Consider the following 10,188-nt stretch of genomic DNA (forward strand, 5'->3'; position numbering starts at 1 on the left):
AATTATAATTATAATTATAATTATTATAATTATAATTATAATTATAATTATAATTATAATTATAATTATAATTATAATTATAATTATAATTATAATTATAATTATAATTATAATTATAATTATAATTATAATTATAATTATAATTATAATTATAATTATAATTATATTATAATTATAATTATATAATTATAATTATATATTATAATTATAATTATAATTATAATTATAATTATAATTATAATTATAATTATAATTATAATTATAATTATAATTATAATTATAATTATAATTATAATTATAATTATAATTATAATTATAATTATAATTGTAATTATAATTATAATTATATATAATATATAATATAATTGAGTATTTTCATAATTATAATTATAATTATAAATTCGGACTTGTATTGCTCATTTGGTGCACAATTAATTTGAAATCTGATAAAAATATATATGGGAGCTATATCCAAATCGGAACCGATTTCAATAAAATTTGCCAAATATATTTCTGAGCTGTATTTGATATATTTCCCTGTGGGTAACAAATATAACAAATCGGATGAACAGCATATAAGGGAGCTATAGCTTTATCTGAACCGATCTTCACCAAATTTGACATACTAGCTTTTAGACTCAATTCGGTCGTAAGTGCCAAATTCCATCCCATTTGGACAAATATTAGACGTTTGGTGCACAAAAAAACGTAAATCGGTCGAAGTTTTATATGGGAGCAATATCCAAATCTGAACCGATCTCGATAGAATTTGGCATACTTATTTTCAGGCCTAGTATGGTTGTATGTGCAAATCGGACGAAGATATATATGGGAGCTATACTGAATTTTGACCGATTATCTCCAATTTCAATAGGGTACGTCCTTGGGCCAAACAAATGATTTGTGCAAAATTTCATCTGGATAGGGCAATAAATGCGAACTGTACTTTGTTTACGAAAATACATGGACATACGGACGGACATGCATAAATCGACTCAGAATATGATTCTATGCAGATCATCAAAAGGAACTATGGGTCTATCTCGTTTCCTTTTGCCTGTTACATACAAATGCACAAAGACATAATACCCTGACCACCTTGTGGTGTAGGGTATATAAACGGCAGGCCCAATGTAAAATACAGTTACAAATTTCCTTTTACCACTTCGAACAGTTCGGTGCGTTTTAAATAAAGTTATTTTACCAAAACGTGCACAAATTAGTGGAGGAAACCAAAAATCAATGATTAAGTATGTTTTTGTATTGCTTTTATTGGGATAATTATGCTGTGGTGGCCAATCTACCATTATGGACTGTTTAAAATGCACACCTTCAAAATCGATGGATCTTTTGACAATACAACATTGGAGAACAAAATACAAGTATATATGTGGAAAATGAAGGATACAGTGGAATAGATTCTTTAAAGTGCTCAGAATTGGCAACTTTTTTAAGTTTTGAGTATTTTTATTTTATTAGATCGATCAACATTCTATATAATATTTAAACCAGCAAGACAAGGTCAAAAGTTGGTCTGGGCCGACTATATGATACCCTACACCACTATGCATATTAAGTAGAGCTCCCGTAACAAAAGAACTTATTTCAAGTAGATCATACCATCAATTAACATTTGGCTTTAGAACAGTTATAGTTAGCTATACAGTGTATGATATCTTTTGGGGAAGGATGATGTTAAAAAAAAAAAAAAAAAAAATGTATATATATATATATATATATATATATATATATATATATATATATATATATATATATATATAGGAGCCGAATTGCACAAAATGGAAACGTACTCCCCGGAATTCACTATATTTGGGTTATTTGCACAATAAACCTGAAATCGGATATATATGGGAGCTATATCTAAATCTTAGCCGTTCTCGATAAAATTTGACAATGGTATTTCCGAGTTTTATAAGATATGTGGGACTAAACATTACTGTTGTCGAATGCATATTAGTATGGGAGGGTCTTAAACACCAAATCGGATGAAACATATATATATTAGCTGTAGCTATATCTGAACCGAATTTCTCCGAATTCGATGTACTTGCTTCTAGACTGAATGTTGTCGGACTCAGAAAGTGATTTTATGAAGATCCTCTAACAAACTATTGGTCTATCTCGCTTCCTTCTCCATTTTAGAAACAAATGCACAGAAACATATTACCCTTACCACTATGGGGATAAAAAACTCATAATTCACATATAGCCAAAATTCCTTGAAACAATTGTTTAAAAATCCAAGATTTGTGCCAGGAAGCCGTATAATCGATTTTTATAGTAATCGTGGGAACAGCTTTAAATACTTATATACCCTTCACTATAGTACGGAGTGTATACTAAGTTTGTCATTCCATTTCTTGACCAGCATAAAATTCTAAGTCGATTTGGCATCTGTTCAAATCACTCTAGCTTCCGCACGAAATGAAGTAGATTTTACTCAGATGTATGTTCTGTTAGTTCTGCAGGACTGTTGATATTGAAAATGTACTATATAGGTCAATGTTGTGGTGTGGCCCCATATACCTCCAAATGTTCGGTATTTACTTTTCACCGGAAATGTTTCAAATTTGCAATTTGAAGAAAATCGCTCGAAGAGTTCTACGTCTTCGTATAGCCCCCATAAAACGGTACCTCCCTATATTTGGTAATTTGATAATTTTAGCGGCATTATCCATCGGAATTGTATTAAATTTTATACTCCCGTATGTGACCGAAAATTGCAACGTCTTCGTAAGCCCCAATATAACGGAAACTCCCTATATTTGATGTTTTATGACTTAAAATTTTCCAAAGGTTGTTTTTTTTTTTGTTTTTGGAAAATTTGAAAATTTCTTAAATTTGTAAAGTCCATATAAGAGGGCATTCTAAATTGATAACATTTATCAAAATCGGTCCATCTAATATCCCTTTCCTTTGTATATTTCGCTATAAGCAGGGTATATATTTCGCTATAAACAGGGTGAGATAAAAAAACTGCAACCAACTTCAGACTGCTGTCATTTCTAAGCCACTCGTCTGACGGCTCTTAAAGTTATTCCAATGACAGCTCATTATACTGTTTACAAGCGTACAAAAGCATTTTGGTAAACATTTTCCAGAAAAGAAGTTATTCGTGATGGAATTCAAGCGTGATAGTGTGTGATGTGAACACTCCAACATTTAAATGTGAGCTGATCATATCGCAATAATCCGATTCGGCAAATATTGAAAAATGAGTTCGGGGTAAAGCCATTGAAGTTCCAAAAAGTACAAGAACTTACACCGTAACAGAAAGAAAATAGGCTCAAGAGAGCTAAAGAGTTGCTTCACTTGACCGAAAGAGGTGAACTGCCGAATTTGGGTTTCTCCGATGAGAAAACATTCGTTGTCCAGCAGTTTGTAAATAAACAAAATAATCATGTTTACTTGCCTAAGAGGTGAGCTGAAAATGTACAAATTGGTAGGCCACCAGAACTCAAGCGCCGGCCATGGTGATGGTGTGGGCCGTCATAACAGCCGACGGTCGCTTTCTGCTCGTTTTAATTGACATTTGCATCAGAATAAATTGCGAATATTATCGGGAGAACATTCTGGAGGGTGTATTAAAGCCTTGGCAACACAAACATTTTTGCCGCAGACCCTGGATAGTCAAACAGGACTCAGCACCAGGTGCACAGGTGACCAATTCGAACAAATCTAAACTTATTCTTAGATTTGATGCTATTTCCGACTTGCTTTCATTCAATAAAATTAAAAAAAATATATATAAAAATGTTGGCTTTTGACTTTGTTGCAGTTTTTTTTTTATCTCACCCTGTATAGCCGATATTTGTACTATCAGCGTCTAGGTAACCATTAGAATTGACCTTTTGTCTATTTGTGATTTCGCCGGGATTAAAAATATTTGCGGTTTAATGGAAAAATTGACTATTATTTAACATAAATGTTATGGTTTATTTCGCCCACTTAATATTCCCGATGACCATCAATAAAGTTCTAGCCCCACGCTAACTTCCGCGTCGATTGGCCTATAATTGCGACCTGAAGAGCAACTGCAAAATTAGGAAATTTTTCAGTTTTTGGTCCATTTCAACCCCTTAATATTATGCCATATTCTCTAAAAGCAATAGGCTTCTATTATGACCATAATCCCACCTCCATGCAAAATTTCGTTAGGATCGGGCCACAATTGCGACATGTACAGTGATTACAAATTAAAATGGACAGACGGACATACATAGCTAGATCAATCCTGTGTGGGAAACCAATATTTCGAGGTGTTACATGATTTTTGGCCCCAATAAACTTATAATACCTCCAACACATAGTGTTGTAGGTTACAATTAAAATCATATGGTATCATAGCCCTACCTTCACCATGATTCAACCGGCATCAAAGCAAGTTATTTCGAATTTATTTAATTATTAACCACTGTTCCCTGTGCAATTGGACCGGTTTTGGTGGCAGCATAACTTACCCATAGGCTTATTGAATTTAATTTGTATGTTTCCTTCTTTTTACCAAAAGTTTTACAACAAGTTTTGTTCTTTTCGCATTATTGCATTGAAAACATGACAGTCGATTGATAAAGGAATTTTAAAATGTCCTAAATTGGCCTTTAGGGTTTTGTATTTAAACATAATGTAGTCGTTTCGAAGAGGGACCGATGAATTGCTTGGCCAAGAATCACTTTGAAATGAAAGAAAGGTGTTGCAGCTCACCTTTCTTCCGAACAGTGGGGAGTTAATGCTTAATTTTATTTATTACCATGCAGTTCTTAAAACCACTTCATTGCCTCTCGAATGTTCTGACCAAATTGGTGTAGCAACATTTTGACATTTCATGGAATTTTTGGGCGAAAACAAAAAAGTTGCTTTGCTGCTTAACCTAAATTTGTCGGCCACATACATGTGCTGTTTTTTGTTTTAAGACCCTTTTTTGGTGGTACAATAACTCAATACAGACTTTATGGTCAGGCAGAGAAGGCATCCACAGCATCAACATATTTTTGGGTATTTACATTTTTCTTGCATTTTTAAAGGGAACTTTTACTTTGTGCAGATTTTTTGTTTTTTTTTTTTATTTCTTTGGTTATTAATTATTTAATGTTACCGCTTGTTCTTCCTACTTTTGAGTTTTTTTTTTCGCTTAAATGGAATGTAATGGACCTTTTTTGGTTGCCAAACTGATGTTTGGCCATTGCATTAGTGAAATTGTTTAATTTATTTACACTTCTTGTGGCACACTACTGCCACAAATCAGTTTGATACTAATCGGGGACGGTTAATTGTGCAGAGTGTTTAAGCAAAAGGCGTCACTTATCTCGACGGGGTTATCGAAACACATGTTCTTAATTGAAAATAATTTTCGTATAAAAATTTGGCCAAGAGGATGCATTGGCGAAAATAACAGTTTACCTGCAAAAAAAAAAAAAAAAACGACATAACGAATGTTTTTGGAAATTAAATTTTATAACCTAAATGATAAGTATTTTCTTTTGGAATGGAGATAAGTTGGACAAAAGATTGCTATCAGAAAATTGAAAAATATGAAATATACAAGACTTGTTTCTGTTTCTTCATGCCGCCAAAGACCCTTGGCATATTTGTCTAAGAATACAAAAGCAGTTGATTTAGGAAAGCTTTATAGAAATGATATATTACTGACCATTCGTTGTTCCGACGAAAATATGAAACTCTTAAAGTGTCTTTTTCTAACACAAATAACACCTACACAAAACTGGAGTTATTTACTCATACAACACTTCCTTATACATTTGTGAATTTAATATTATCTACTTAACAATAGATTCTTAGTTTTCAATCAATAGAATACGTATCTCAGGCAGACAGACATTTTTCATGTTATCTTCCTTGTGATTTAAATGACAAATAGTTAATTGATTTAACCCATCGAAGCACATATTGAATTAATTCAACCACTTGTTTTTATTATAATAATCTATTGTTTTAAAATGCCTATAAATGTTTTACAACAAAAAACTCTAAACCGGTTTACTGTACACCTACACATATTTTTACTGACAAATTAGAATTATTTTTTTTTTATTATGAGTTTGATTTATAGGAAAATATAAATAATAAATAAACGAATGATTTTATTCTCATGCATCTTGACAATCATAACTTCTTTAAAACAATAAACAGAAAGTTAGGTAATTCGCGAGGCATTTTTAACACTTCCAGCTGGAGATTGAAGTGGTATTAACTTTCTGACTGCTAAAAAGTTTAAGTAAGTTTTTAAATAAGTTTTAAGTAAGATTATAACTCAAGACAAGACAAATATTGTATTCAGTCCTGAATACAATTCTGAATCGATTTTCTCTAAATTTTATGGAGACACATTAATTTTTTATACCAAATGACATTGCTAAAGAGTGCATGAGAAGGATTATATTAAAAACAAGTAAGCAAAGGCTACAATCGAGCGGGGCCGACCGTTGAATACCCTACAACACTATAATAAACGATACAGTTTATATAGGCGAGAAACTCGAAAGAATTCCACAAGATATTGTGACAAATAATAAAAGAAAACCATCAGGTTTCAAATAATGGCAACTTAAACTAATTTGCTCATTTCCAATTTATTGATAGATTTTGCACGTAGATCTGAAACCAATATTTCCCAAAGACCTATAATCTCTCAGAAGTGGCAAAAGATTAACATTTATTATTGGTTTTTGACTGAAAAACATCTATATGAGATACAGACATTTGACAATATTCTTTAACGAAATAGTCAGAAGTGCGTCTTTCCTGTGTTTGTGAATTCTCCAAAAAGTCACAGGAATGGACATTTTTATACCCTACAACACTATGTGTTGGGGGTATTATAAGTTTGGTTGGGCCAAAAATTATGTAACACCACGAAATATTGGTTTCCCACATAGGAAAGTATATATGGTTCTTTCTAGCTATGTATGTCCGTCCGTCCGTCTGTCCATGTTAATTTGTAATCACTCTACAGGTCGCAATTATGGCCCGATCTTCACGAAATTTAGAATGTAGGTGGCGCTTGGACCAGAATAGAACCCTATTGCTTTTGGAGATGATCGCCAAATGTTTAGGGGTTAAAATGGACCAAATACTGAAAAAATGTCGGATTTTGTAGTAGCTATACAGGTCGCAATTATAGACCAATCGACGCGTGTAGATAGAGTTTAGGGCGGGGAAGAAGCCTACTAATTTGGGTGGTCATCGGATAATATTTAGCGGGTAAAATAGATCATATCTTTTGTGTTGAAAAAAATCAAAATTTTTCATTAAACCGTGAATATTTTAAATCCCGGCGAAATCACAAAGCCATCACAAGGTTACTTCTGACCTTTACATTGATGTTATTATCCAACAAATCGGATATATAGCAAAATATGTGCGATATATATATTTATCAAAGAAGATATGCTTGAAAAATCTCTTATATGTCGAGAACGGCTGAACTGATTTCGACAGTTCTCATTAATTCAGAATGGCCTCCTGGCAGGAAAGAAAAAACGTCTAAAAAAATCGCATAAAAATATCTCTCTAAAGATGAAAATATTGATTTTGTAAAATTTTCTCATATTTTATCAATTTTGTCATATTTTTGGCATATTTTCATTTTGAATTAAACATTTGGTAATATTTCTACAGCTAACAAAACTAAGTAGTTAGGATATCAGGATATCATATACAGATCTCATTTATGGACCGATCCTTACGAAATTTTGCATGGGCATATATTTAGGGGTTGAAATGGACCAAAAAACTGCAAAATTGTCGGCAGGTCGTAATTATCGCCCGATCCAATGAATGGGGGTTACCGCACATTGCAAAAGCCAAGCAGTTTCGGATGGCCATCCAAAAATATTCAATGTGTGAAGGAGTTTGCCAACTTTTGTTGACAAAATACGAAAATGTCCATTCCAGTGACTTTTTGGAGAATTCACAAATACAGGAAAGACGCACTTCTGACTATTTCGTTAACGCTGATTTCGTTGAAGAATATAGTCAAATGTCTGTATCTCATATAGATGCGTTTCAGTCAAAAACCAATAATAAATGTTAATCTTTTGCCACTTCTGAGAGGTTATAGGTCTTTGGGAAATATTGGTTCCAGATCTAAGAAGACAATTTAAGTGCAACATCTACCAATAAATTGGAAATGAGCAAATTAGTTTAAGTTGCTATTTATTATTTGTCACAATATCTTGTGGAATTCTTTCGAGTATCTCGCCTATATAAACTGTATCGTTTATTATAGTGTTGTAGGGTATTCAACGGTCGGCCCCGCACGACTGTAGCCTTTGCTTACTTGTCGTATTTTATCTACAAAAGTTGGCAAACTATTTCGCACATTGAATATTTTTGGATGGCCATCCAAAACTGCTTGGCTTAGCAATGCCCGGTAACCCCCATTCAAATGTGCGTGAGGATCGGGCAATAATTACGACCTGCTGACAATTTTGCAGTTTTTTTGATCCATTTCAACCCTTAAATATATGGCGATCATCTCCAAAAAGAGTAGGCTTCTATTCTGACCCTCATCTGGTCCCCATGCAAAATTTCGTTAGGATCGGGCCATAAATGCGATCTGTATATGATGTCCTAATTTCCTAACTACTTAGTTTTGTTAGCTGTAGAAATATTACCAAATGTTTAATTCAAAATGAAAATATGCCAAAAATATGACAAAATTGAAAAAATATGAGAAAATTTTACAAAATCAATATTTTCATCTTTAGAGAGATATTTTTATGCGATTTTTTAGACGTTGTTTCTTTCCTGCCAGGAGGCCATTCTGGATTAATGAGAACTGTCGAAATCAGTTCAGCCGTTCTCGACATATAAGAGATCTTTCAAGCATATCTTCTTTGATAGACATATATATCGCACATATTTTGCTATATATCCGTTTTGTTGGATGTTAACATCAATGTAAAGATCAGAAGTAACCTTGCCATGGCTTTGTGATTTTGCCGGGATTTAAAATATTCGCGGTTTAATGAAAAATTTTGCCCGCTAAATATTATCCGATGACCACCCAAATTGGTAGGCTTCTTCCCCGCCCTAAACTCTAGCTACATGCGAAGTTCCGTGTCGATTGGTCTATAATTGCAAATGTATAGCTACTGCAAAATCCGACTTTTTTCAGTTTTTGGTCCATTTCAACCACTAAATATTATGCGATCATCTCCAAAAGAAATAGGGTTCTATTCAGACCCTAGCCCCACCTCCATTCTAAATTTCGTTAAGATCGGAGCATAATTGCGACCTGTAGAGTGATTACAAATTAACATGGACAGACGGACGGACATACATAGCTAGATCGACTCAACTCGGCGAGATAGGAAGATCCATATATATAATATATACAATATTTCGAGGTGTTACATAATTTTTGGCCCAATCAAACTTATAATACCCCAACACATAGTGTTGTAGGGTATAAATATATATCCACAAAATGGAAACGTACTTATCGAAATTCATTTGGGCTGATTTTAGCCATTATTTGCACAATAAACCTAAATCTTAGCCGATTTCGATAAACTTTGGGAAAGGTATTTCCAAGCTCTATAAGATACCTGGCACCAAATATCATTGTTGTCGAATGGATATTACGAATTTGAATGAAAGCAAAAAATGTCGAAAATGGCATCAAATTTTAGAACTGGTTTAGATGTGGTCGAATTGGTCATCTTTGGCACGAATTATGGCCTTGAAATGCTGCCCGAATGTTGCTCTGCGGTATTTTGGCCCGTTCCGGTTTGCTTGAGGCGATCGACACTTTGGTATTTTTTAGTGCCAACCTTGCTTTTCAAAACACTAAAGACATAATAGTCCAACGGATTAGTATTGGGAGATTTTGGTGGCCATTGTGCGCTGGGAATGAAGCGACGAAGCTCATTTTGTAACCATTCTTGGGTGGCGCGAGCTGAGTGCGATGGTGCTGAGTCCAGTTGGAATGCCCAAGATCTGCGGCCAAAATGTTTGCATGCCCAGGGCTCCAGAATATTTTCAAGATAATATTCGGCATTTATTCTGATGCCCCCATCACCATGGCCGGCGCCTGAGTTCTGGTGACCAACTGAAAGTGCAAATTTTCAGCTGACCTCTTTGGCAAGTAAACACGATCATTTTATTTGTTTACAAACTGCTGGACAACGAATGTCTCTCCAT

Source organism: Musca domestica, unplaced genomic scaffold (assembly GCF_030504385.1).
Source record: "Musca domestica strain aabys unplaced genomic scaffold, Musca_domestica.polishedcontigs.V.1.1 1, whole genome shotgun sequence".
NCBI lineage: Eukaryota > Metazoa > Arthropoda > Insecta > Diptera > Muscidae > Musca > Musca domestica.